The following is an 11,043-nucleotide window of genomic DNA, read 5'->3' as shown; positions in this document are numbered from 1 at the left end:
CCAAAGAGGAACTGGCCCTAGAGGGGACCCTTGATTAGTGACAAAGCCAGGAGTAAAACTCAATCTCCCAGCTCCCAGACTAGAATATTTTATACTGTTAACTTTAGGCCAAAAATTCTTCTTACATTCTGGTATAAAATTAGAAAGAAGTGATGAGAAATCTTTTTTTTTTTAATAATTGTATTTACCTATTTTTGGCTGTGCAGAGTCTTTGTTGCTGTGTGGGCATTTCTCTAGTTGTGGCAAGCAGGGGCTACTCTCTTGTTGCGAACTGCAGGCTGTAGAGTGTCTGGGCTCAGTGGTTGCAGCATGTGGGCTCAGCTCTCTGGCCCTAGAACACAGGCTCAATAGTTGTGCACAGGCTTAGTTGCTCCATGGCACGTGGGATCTTCCTGGACCTGGGGATCGAACCCGTCTCCTGCATTTTCAGGCAGATTCCTTACCGCTGAGCCACGAGGGAAGCCTGAGAAATCTGTTTTAGATCAGGTAAAAGGATATTGGGTTCAAATTCAGTGTGTGACAACAGCCAAGTTTCTTGAGCTCTCTGAACCTCCTCTTCCTTTGGAACAGGCTCAAAATAATAACATGAACGTTATAGAGGTGTTGTGGTAAGTGAGCGTCTACATGTGAAATGCCTGGCACATAGCATTTCTCAAAAAAACATATTAATACCAATTAACAATAGATGATGGTGTTGTTAGGCCAGGAGCCCCACACCTGTGACCAGATGGCTTTTATTCCTCATTCTTCTGGGGGTATGCAAACAAGATAAATGCTTAACCTCTTAAGTTAGCTTAAGATGACTCTTAACCTTAGAGATTCAATGTGGTAGCAATCATTGTTAAATTGGAAATGTCAGCACAAGCTCTATGACATGTGACTATGAAACAGCATAGTAAATGAGGTTGGCTTCTAAGTTGGGTAATAATATTTCTGATCAAAAGTAGGTGTGGCATCATCAGGAAAATTAACATCACAGCTAGCAACAACCTCACACCCACTAGGAAGACTTTGATGATAAGTGTGTGTGACCCCATGCACTATACCCCGCCAGGCTCCTCTGTCCAAGGGATTTCCCAGGCAAGAGTACTGGAGTGGGTTGCCATATCCTACTGTGGGGGCGGGGGGGTCTTCCCTACCCAGGGATCAGACTCACATATCTTGCATCTCTTGCATTGGCAAGCAGATTCTTTACCTCTGGGCCACCTGGAACCATCATACACTGCTGGTAGGAGTACAGAATGCTAAAATTATATTGGAAAACACTTTGGTAGTTTTTTACAAAGTTAACCATAATCTTACATGTTGGTTACCTATTACTGTGTAGCAAGTTACCCCGAAATTTAGTGGCTTGAAATAGCATTAAATTTAAAGAAAATTCTCATGGTTTCTGTGGGTCAGAGATTGAGACAGGGTGAAACTGGCACCACATGTCTGGGCACAGCTGGAAGACTGAAGGCTGGGGCAGGAGCCCCTGGGGACTGGGAGATGACGTTGGTGTTGGCTGGGGGCTTCTCTGTGGCTTCTGCTTCTGCACAACACTGTGCCTGGGTTCCCAAGGAAAGCCTCCAGAGAGAGAGGGCAGAAGAGAGTGTGAAAGGGAGGATGCTGAAAACAGGGGATCCTACCTTATGCATTTATTTTTATTTTTTCTACCTTATGCATTTTATACCCTTACAACAGCTTCAATCTGATAAGCAATCTTGTACTATAACAAGTGAATTTTTCAAAATGCATGCGTTAGCCTACGGGATGGTTAATTTTATGTACCCACTTGGCTAGACTACAGTGTCCGGATACGGGGTCAGACATTATTCTGGATGGTTCTGTGAAGATAGTTTTGGGTGAGATTAACATTTAAATCGGTGAACTTTGAGTAGAGAAGATTGTCCTCTATACTGTGAATGGGCCTCACCCAATCAGTTGAAGGCCTGAACAGAACAAAGGTGGACCTGCCCTGAACAAGAGGGAATTCTGCCAGCTGACCTCCTTTGGACTTGAACTGCAACACTAGCTCTTTCTGGGTGTCCGGCCTGTCATTTCACCCTGCAGATTTTGGACTTGACCTCCATAATCCTGGAGAAGAAAATGGCAGCCCACTCCAGTCCTCTTGCCCGGAAAATCCCATGGACGGAGGAGCCTGGTAGGCTACAGTCCATAGGGTCGCAAAAAGTCCATGAGCCAATTCCCAATCAATCAATCAGTCTCGGGCGCGCGGGCAGCTGCGGCGGCCCAAGATGAAGGAGCTGCGGTTGGACCCTGCGACCGCGGGCCGCCGCGCAGCCGCTGGAGCCGGGTCCCGGGCCGCCGGGTCATGGGGCGGTGGTCGGCCCGCAGGGTCCGCCTGAACGTGGGCAGCACCTTACTCCATGACCACCAGGCAGACCCTAGGCCTGAAGCCCAGGTCTTTTCTCTGCCGCCTCTGCTGCCAGGAGGATCCGGGGCTGGACACAGACAAGCACGAGACGCGGGCCTATCTGACTGACAGGGACCCTATCTACTTGGGTCCACTCCTAAACTACCCCCGTCAAGGGAAGCTCATCTTTAGGAAGGCGTTGGCAGAAAAGGCGGCTGGAGGAAGTGGAGTTTTACATTGCATCTCTTGTGCGATTGGTTTCAAGGAGGCGATATCAACAAGAAAAACTGAGCTTCCCAGGGCCCGGCGAAGCACGTGCACAGAGTCCTGCAACACCAAGAGGAGGCGCTCAGGCAGATGGTGTCCACTATGTCTGACGGTTGGAGATTCCAACAGCTAATCAGCATGCTGCTGCTGCTGCTGCTAAGTCGCTTCAGTCGTGTCCGGACTCTGTGTGACCTCATAGACGGCAGCCCACCAGGCTCCCCCGTCCCTGGGATTCTCCAGGCAAGAACACTGGAGTGGGTTGCCATTTCCTTCTCCAATGCATGAAAGTGAAAAGTTAAAGTGAAGTCGCTCAGTCGTGTCCGACTCTTCGCGACCCCATGGACTGCAGCCTACCAGGCTCCTCCGCCCATGGGATTTTCCAGGCAAGAGTACTGGAGTGGGGTGCCATTGCCTTATGGGAACGAGGATCAGGCAGAATTCCTCTGTGTTGTCTCCAGAGAACTAAATAATTCGACCAACGGCATTGTCATCCAACCTAGCGAGAAGGCGAAGGTTCTTCAGGACAGAGGATCTCGGATGTAAACTCCGGAGTCCTCGGTGACGTGAGCGCGACCCACCCGAGCACCTCTGTGACGTTCAGTCTCACTCCCGTAACCGAGCTTCTGCAAAGCCACGCCGAGCCTGGCCCCCCCAGCGGAGAAGTGTTCTGGTCAAAACCAAAGGAACCCCACCCCCAGCCACAGGAACCCGAAGATAGATGCCGCTTCCGGCTGCACAATACCTTTTAAAGAAACCTGCTTTTGTTTTCTTAGCTAGTGTTGTAACGTATCTTTACAAGAGCAGCTGGGCTGGGTTCCCAGATGGAGCTTATCTAGGGATGGGGGCGGGGAAGAGGAAGGCCTAGGTGCTTGCAGAGGCTGTACTTCTGGGAAGGCTGAGCACAGGCAAGAGGGTTGTCCTGAGCTTTGCTACGTTTTCACCTGAGTGTGCTCTGTTGGACGTGGGCAGCTGCTTAGTCATACTACATTTCTCTCCCATACACGCCAGACTAATGCAACAGACGCAGAGGAATCTGGTTTAGGCTTGTTAAATTGAGGTTTTCGTGAAGGATAGAGTCACCAGAGTACCCCATATTTCTATGAACAAAACCTCTGAGGAGGGGAGGATGGGGTGTCCCTGATTGTGGTTGGAGACTGGGGGTCGCAGCTCTGGAGGCTACGGCAGCTCCCATGTTCAGCTTGCCTCCTTTGTCTCCAGCAGCTGGGCCCCCCTGATAGCTCACCTTCTCCCCAAGAAGAGGTTCAAGGCAGACAGTTCTTGCAGGGAGGCAGACACCCAGACTGGTGGGCGCTGTAGGTGTTGGTATAACTGCTTCTTCAGCCTTTTCTTGCCCTCCGATGGTCCGTCTTCCTTCCTTGACTTTTTAAACTGGGGCCCAGGATAAAGGGATCTTGGACCCTCTGATGGCTTGGGGTGAAGACAGCTGTTTTCTCTGAAAGTTGCCAAATGTGGTAGGTTGTAGTATCAAAAGTGGCCATTGTTTTTGTGGTTGTTTCTTGAAAATGCTTTAACCCAAAGTGCGATATTTGTGTTTCTTCTTGGTTTCTGACCTCAGCAGTGGTGGTGAGCACGCACCATTCACCGTGGTGTGTGTGCACTTTCCGGGCAGGCTGAGGAGTCCCTCCCCTGACCCTGACCCTCACCACTACGTCCTTCTGTGGGTGCCGAGGCGTCGAGGATCCTACACTATTCCACTCAGAGGAGCCAAGCCTCAGAGCTTGTAACTGGACTTGCTCTCTGAGCTTTTGAGTCTTGGTGAGCAGTCGTGGAACACAAAGGGGCCAGAAAACGCAGGCTTTTCTCCAGCTAACTTTCCTAGTGTGGCAGGTGGTCCAGAGAAGGGGAGGTGCCCGTGGGGAGTGTTTTGTCCATAAAAGACCCTGCAAGCCCATGGCTGCTCCTACGCAGAGGCTCCCTTTGCCCTTCACTAGCTCAGCCGCTCACCTCATGGGTCTGGGGTCAGGGTTGTTGAAAGTGACTATCGACTCTGCCAAGTGCCCTTTGAGCCTGTGACCTGCCCCAACCCAGACAGGAACCTCACATGGCCCTCACATGTCTGTGTGTAGAGTAGAGGAGAAGTGTGTGTCCGGGGCTCCTGCTGACTCACTGTGTCTACACCTCAACGTGAATATGAACGTTGGTACCACGGACGTCTGGCCTGTGCCCAGGATTTTTACAGGTATAAAGTGTTAGAGGAACTGCTACCTACAATAAACAGTTACCCCTGCAGAATGGTGGAGGGTTTCCATCCTGACATCTTTAGGGGGAGGGGAAAAAAAAAGATTTGAACACGTCAAGGAAAAGCTGCTGTCGACTGGGCAGGACAGAGGACAATGGGAGAGGAACTCTGGCCAAAGGGAATAAGCACATTCAGACTGAAAGGAGGGAAGCCTTGGCATCTGGGGCCTCAAGCCCAAGCAGACCTGCTTTCCTGGGGCTTGTCTGAAAACCAGCCTCTGGTCCCAAGCCAGCAAGCAGGAGCGAGGAGGCTGGAGGGCAGCAGGGGCCTAGCCCCTCTGGATGTGCCATTTCCCTCATCGTGCTTCTCATGGGTCCACCGTGGAGTCTGTGCAAAGACCGCCGAGCCCCTCGCTGAGCCCTCTGAGGAACCAGCAGGCTGCCTTTCACCAAGATCTCTCCTCCGGGCAAGCCAGTGACCGTTTCAGTTGCTCAGTGCTCCAGGAATCTGAGAGTGATTTGTTTCTTAAGGTTTCTGGGAAAGCATTTTACCCAAGCCCTTCGTGAACCAAGTTGGTGTTTTTTTCTTGAAAGCCGTCTCCCTCTGGGAGAGTCCGGCTGACCACTTCAGAGAGAAGCCTGGCCATTGGCTGTGGGGGTGTCACGTGACCAATGACCGCCACTCTCCAGCTGCCCAGGGCTGCCGTGTGGGCGACACTGGCCAGGCAGGGCCCAACCTCCTCTAGAGTGACTTCGTTTCTGCACACTTTTCACTGAACTCAGGGGTGTCCGTGAGGCATGGAGGAGGAAGAGAGAGAGAGGCTGAGAGGAAGGGCTGAGAAGTCACCCACACCCTCCAGGGTGGCCTTTGAGCCAGGGCCTTAGGGACCATGCCTGTCACTTGTGGGTGCCCTTTGTTGCCATTTGTGTCTTTGAATAAAGTCTGAAATGCTGTGACCCTTTTTTCCCTCGTCTTGTCAATAAAGAAAAGACATGAAACAAACAAAAATACCAGTCTATCTCTCTCTTCATTCAGTCACACACACACACACACACCCCCACCCACCCACCCCATTGGTTCTGTTTCTCTAGAGAATCCTGACTAATACAACCTGGCTCTCTTGTATCAACCCAAAACACGAGCTTCTTGACCAGCAGTTTCTGCCCTGGATTCATAACTGCAAATGGGATTTTCATGTAAAATATTTCCTGTGCTACTTCTTAATAGTAGACAGTGTGCCTTTGATATACAACACTGACATAGTGGCTGGAAAACCTTGTAGCGAGGTGGCAGTTCACAGTGGTTTTTGGAGGAGGTCATGAACGAGAACCAATGAACGTGGCTCATCATTAATCTGTTGCAAAGATGCTGTGCTCATCAGCGCAGAAGTAAATCTTTCATTACTGGAAAATGTGAATCAACTCAAGGGAAACAGGGTTCTGTCAGTTTATAAAACTTAATTACGTTTTTAACTCCATACATTGTCCAGTAAAGGCATCTGAAAATACCTAACTTCCAGGGTGAATCAACAGTAAATTAATTGCAAGAAGGTACCAGCTTCCCTGGTGGCTCAGACAGTAAAGAATCTGCCTGCAATGCAGGAGATTCAGGTTCGATCCCTGAGTCAGGAAGATCTCCTGGAGAAGGAAATGGCAACCCACTCCAGCATTCTTGCCTGGAGAATGCCATGGACAGAGGAACCCGGCAGGCCACAGCCCATGTTGCATGTAGAGTTGGATGCGACTGAACCATGAACACACACACACAAACCGCATATAATGTGCTCAGAAATTATCTGCATTTTAATTAAGCTCTTAACTGTGGAGATTTTTGTGTCAGTTCCGCATCAAATTTGCTCAGCAAACCCCAGGTAATTCTAAACTTTCAGCATAAGAACATCCCCCAAAGAAGAGACAATCGAGTGGGGAGAAAAATCAGTCCAGTGGCTTAAGTTTTTTCAGCCTTGGGGAGTTAAGAAAAACACTTCAGCATGAGGACAAAAGCTCCCTTGTTTAAGCGCTTCCCCAGCTGCACTTCAACTAAATATATCCCGGCAGAGTGTTTTCATTTCCCCACCCTCTCCTGGAGCCAGTCACATGGTGAGAAACGACTCGAGGCTCCCGGGACTGACACAGCAGAGGCAGTGCCTTGGTTACCGCTAGGACTTCCTCCCAGCACGGCCCCCTTGCCGCCCCCTCTTCCCTGGAGGCCTCAGGGTTGGTGTGTGTGGGGTGGGGTGGGGGGGTTGGTGTGTGAGGGGTGGGGGTGGGTGGGTTGGTGTGTGTGGGGTGGGGGTGGGGGGGTTGGTGGCGGGAAGGAGCCCAGGGTGGAGAGGAGGCCTGCAGGGGTTAACTCAGTGGCTTGTCTGGAATTCATGCACCACCTGGGCTGACAGCATGAATGACTCATTGTTTCCCCTCTGAACAGTCTGAGGAGTGCTTCCTTCTTGGTGTCAATAACTGAGGCAGAGCGAAATGGTTTTCCCCCCCTTTCCCCCTAACCCGTTTTCTAAAACTGAGTGTAGAACTGGAAATGTGCAGCAACGGTAGCCAAGGTTACTGCTTTGAGTTTGTCTTCCGGGGACAAAGGATGTAAATTTACTGTCCACAAACAGAAAGGGGCCCAGAGCCAGAGGTCCTCTGATTTAGAGCTTGTGTGACAGACAGTCTTACAAAATGAAGCAAACTTAGTTTAAACCTCTAGCTTGCCTAAGCCTGTGGCCTGTGTGGTAGATCTTACATTACCCGTGATTTGTATATATGGAAATTCTCACCGATCCTTTCCTGTGGCTAAATTTAAGACTTGTAGTCTTCCATTCCTGGTTCTAGAAAAGAGTAGAATTCATCACGCCTCACCTCACTTTTTCATGTACGGAACCGCTCCTTGATATCTGTGAGTTTTACTCTTCTTGGGAAACTGGGTCAATAGATTTTCCTGGGCTGCGGGATCTTCTGCCTTCATGAGACATCTGAGTCCAAAAGCTTGAGAGACAGACCACGCATTTAAGGCGAAAAGAAACATAGGTTCGATCCCTGAGTTGGGAAGATGCCCTGAAGGAAGAAATGGCAACACATTTAAGTATTCTTGCCTGGGAAATCGACAGAGGAGCCTGGTGGGCTGCAGTCCATGGGGTCACAGAGTCAGACACGACAGAGCACATACGCATCATGCGGCCCTGCAAGTGTGTCATAGGTAACAGATTTTGAACTCTTTGGCCTCTTTCTTCTACTTACCTACATTCTTGGGTGTTTAAAGGAAACTATTCAAAAACATGTGAGAAAAAAAAAGAAACAAATGCAGAAAGGACAGGAGAAAAGTCCTGTGCAGATGCACGACTGAGTTCTGACTCAAACTGGGAGGTGAGCATGCAGCAGAGTGTTTTCCTCATCAAATAAAGTAACAGTCCTGAATAGATTTAAAGTCATGGACCAAAGTATTTGCAATACCTTTTTTTGAAGCAAATGAAAACCTGCAAAGATTAAGTATTTAAGTATTCTGTTTTTGTAGATAAGACACAACCATTGCAGCTTGCTTAGAGAAATGGCAGTAATCAAGGCTTCAGTTTCTCGCAAGTAAATGTAGTTCTCCGAATGAGTCTGTTTTATATCACATACAATTAATCTATTTACCAATAAGCTTCCTTCCCTACTAGAGGTTGTGTGGTCCTTGCACGTGAGTGTATGCTAAGTCGCTTCAGTTGTGTCCAACTCTTTCTGACCCTATGGACTGTAGCCCACCACGATCCTCTGGAGTGGTTGTCATTTCCTCCTCGAGGGGATCTTCCTGACTCAGGGATCAAACCCATATCTCTTATGTCTTCTGCATTGGCAGACTGGTTCTTCACACTAGTACCACCTGGGAAGCCCTTGTGGTTCTTGTACCAACACCATGTGTATCTGTCAGTCACTCAGTCATGTCTGACTCTTTGCAGTCCCATGCACTGTAGCCCACCAGGCTCCTCTGTCCATGGATGGGATTTCCCAGGCAAGAATACTGGAATGGATAGCCATTCCCTTCTCCAGGGGATCTTCTTGACCTAGAGACAGAACCTGGGTCTCCTGCATGGCAGGCAGATTCTTTACCTTCTGAGCCACCAAGGAAGAGTCACCAGTCTCATTTCAACAGAGACTGGAATTTAAACTTAGGGACAGCTTCTAAGCTCTGAGAGAGGAGACATCTCCATTTTCTCATTGGTACAGCCATCGTCCCAACCCTACTGAGTTTCTTCATGAAAACACGGGCCTCAGGACTCTAACTTGATTTTAAGTCCTTTGTAGTGGGTGGTGGGCTCATCCTCTTTTCTCAAGTCCAAAAGAAAAGCAATTTGCATAGTTGTTTTTTCTCCTCCTGCGTAGAACTCTTTAGCATGAGTTTAATAGATCTAAAACTACCTGATGTACCTTTCCCTTGAGAACTCCACTGTCTTTCTGTGACTTGTTTATAAGTGTGCCTAAAAGGAAAACTGACGGCGGGGGGTCAGAGGGGAGACGTTTAAAGGCAGAGTATGTCAGAGGAGGCTTTACAATTAGCTGAGGAAAGAAGAGAACCACAAAATAAGGGAGAAAGGGAAAGATATACCCAACGGAGTGCAGAGTTCCAGAGGGTAGCAAGTGAAATAAAAAGGCCTTCTTAATGAACAATGCAAAGAAAGAGATGAAAACAATAGAATGGGAAAGACTACAGATCTCTTCAAGAAAATTGGAGATATTAAGGGAACATTTCATGCAAGGATGGGCTCAATAAAGGACAGAAATAGTAAGGACCTAACTGAAACAAAAGAGATTAGGAAGAGGTGGCGAGAGCACACAGAAGAACGATGCATAAAAGGTCTTAATGACCCAGATAACCACGACAGTGTGGTCACTCACCTAGAGCCAGAAATCCACAAGTGTAAGGTCAAGTAGGCCTTAGGAAGCATTACTACAAGCAAAGCTAGTAGAGATGATAGAATTCTAGCTGAGCTATTTAAAATCCTAAAAGATGATGCTATTAAAGTGCTGTACTCAATATATCAGCAAATTTGGAAAACTTGGCAGTGGCCAGGACTATTGGTCCTATTGCTATAGGACTGGTAAAGGTCAGTTTTCATTCCAAAGAAAGGCAATGCCAAAGAATGTTCAAAGTACTTTACAATCGGGCTCATTTTACGTGCTACCAAGCTTATGCTCAAAATTCTTCAAGCTATGCTTCAACAGTACGTGAACCAAGAACTTCCAAATATACAAGCTGGGTTTCGAAGAGGCAGAGGAACCAGAGATCAAATTGCCAACATTCATTGGATCATAGAGAAAGCAAGGGAATTCCAGAAAACAACATTTACTTCTGCTTCATTGACTACGCGAAAGCCTTTGACTGTGTGGATCACAACAAACTGTCGAAAATTCTTCAAGAGATGGGAATACCAGACCACCTACCTCACCTGTCTCCTGAGAAACCTGTATGTCGATCAAGAAGAAACAGAAACGGACACAGAACGACTGACTGGTTCAAAACTGAGAAGGGAAGTATGACAAGACTGTATGTTGTCACCTTGCTTATTTGACTTTACTTGCAGAGTACATCATGCAAAATGCCAGGCTGGGTGAATCACAAGCTGAAATCAAAATTGCTCGGCCAAGTATCAACAACCTCAGATATGCAGATGATACCACTCTAATGGCAGAAACTAAAGAGCCTCTTGATGAGTGTGAAAGAGGAGAGTGAAAAAGCTGGCTTGAAATCTGACATTAAAAAAATTAAGATCATGGCATTTGGTCCCATCGCTTCATGGCTAACAGAAGGGGGGAAAGTGAAAGCAGTGACAGATGTCCTTTCCTTGGGCTCCAAAATTAACTGCGGACGGTGACTGCAGCCATGAAATTAAAAACACTTGCTCCTTGGAAGGAAAGCTATGACCAACCTAGACAGCATATTAAAAGCGGAGACAGCACTTTGCTGACAAAGGTCTGTATAGTCAAAGCTATGATCTTTCCAGTAATCATGTATGGATGTGAGAGCTGGACCATAAAGACTGAGCACTGGAGAATTGACGCTTTCAAATTGTGGTGCTGGAGAAGTCCCTCAAGAGTCCCTTGGACTGCAAAGAGATCAAACCAGGCAATCCTAAAGGAAATCAGCCTTGAATATTCATTGGAAGGACTGAAGCTGAAGCTGCAATACTTTGGCTACCTGATGTGAAGAGCTGACTCACTGGAAAAGACCCTGATACTCGAAAAGATTG

The 11,043-nt window shown here is 48.1% G+C and overlaps 1 pseudogene; it reads left to right on the top strand.

Moving 5' to 3' along the window:
* Positions 1–585: 585 nt before the first annotated feature.
* On the top strand, positions 586–5,568 carry LOC102402690 (annotated as a pseudogene).
* Positions 5,569–11,043: the final 5,475 nt, after the last annotated feature.

The sequence above is a fragment of the Bubalus bubalis genome, chromosome 20, assembly GCF_019923935.1.
Source record: "Bubalus bubalis isolate 160015118507 breed Murrah chromosome 20, NDDB_SH_1, whole genome shotgun sequence".
Lineage (NCBI taxonomy): Eukaryota > Metazoa > Chordata > Mammalia > Artiodactyla > Bovidae > Bubalus > Bubalus bubalis.
This window is presented reverse-complemented; position numbering and strand designations above follow the sequence as displayed.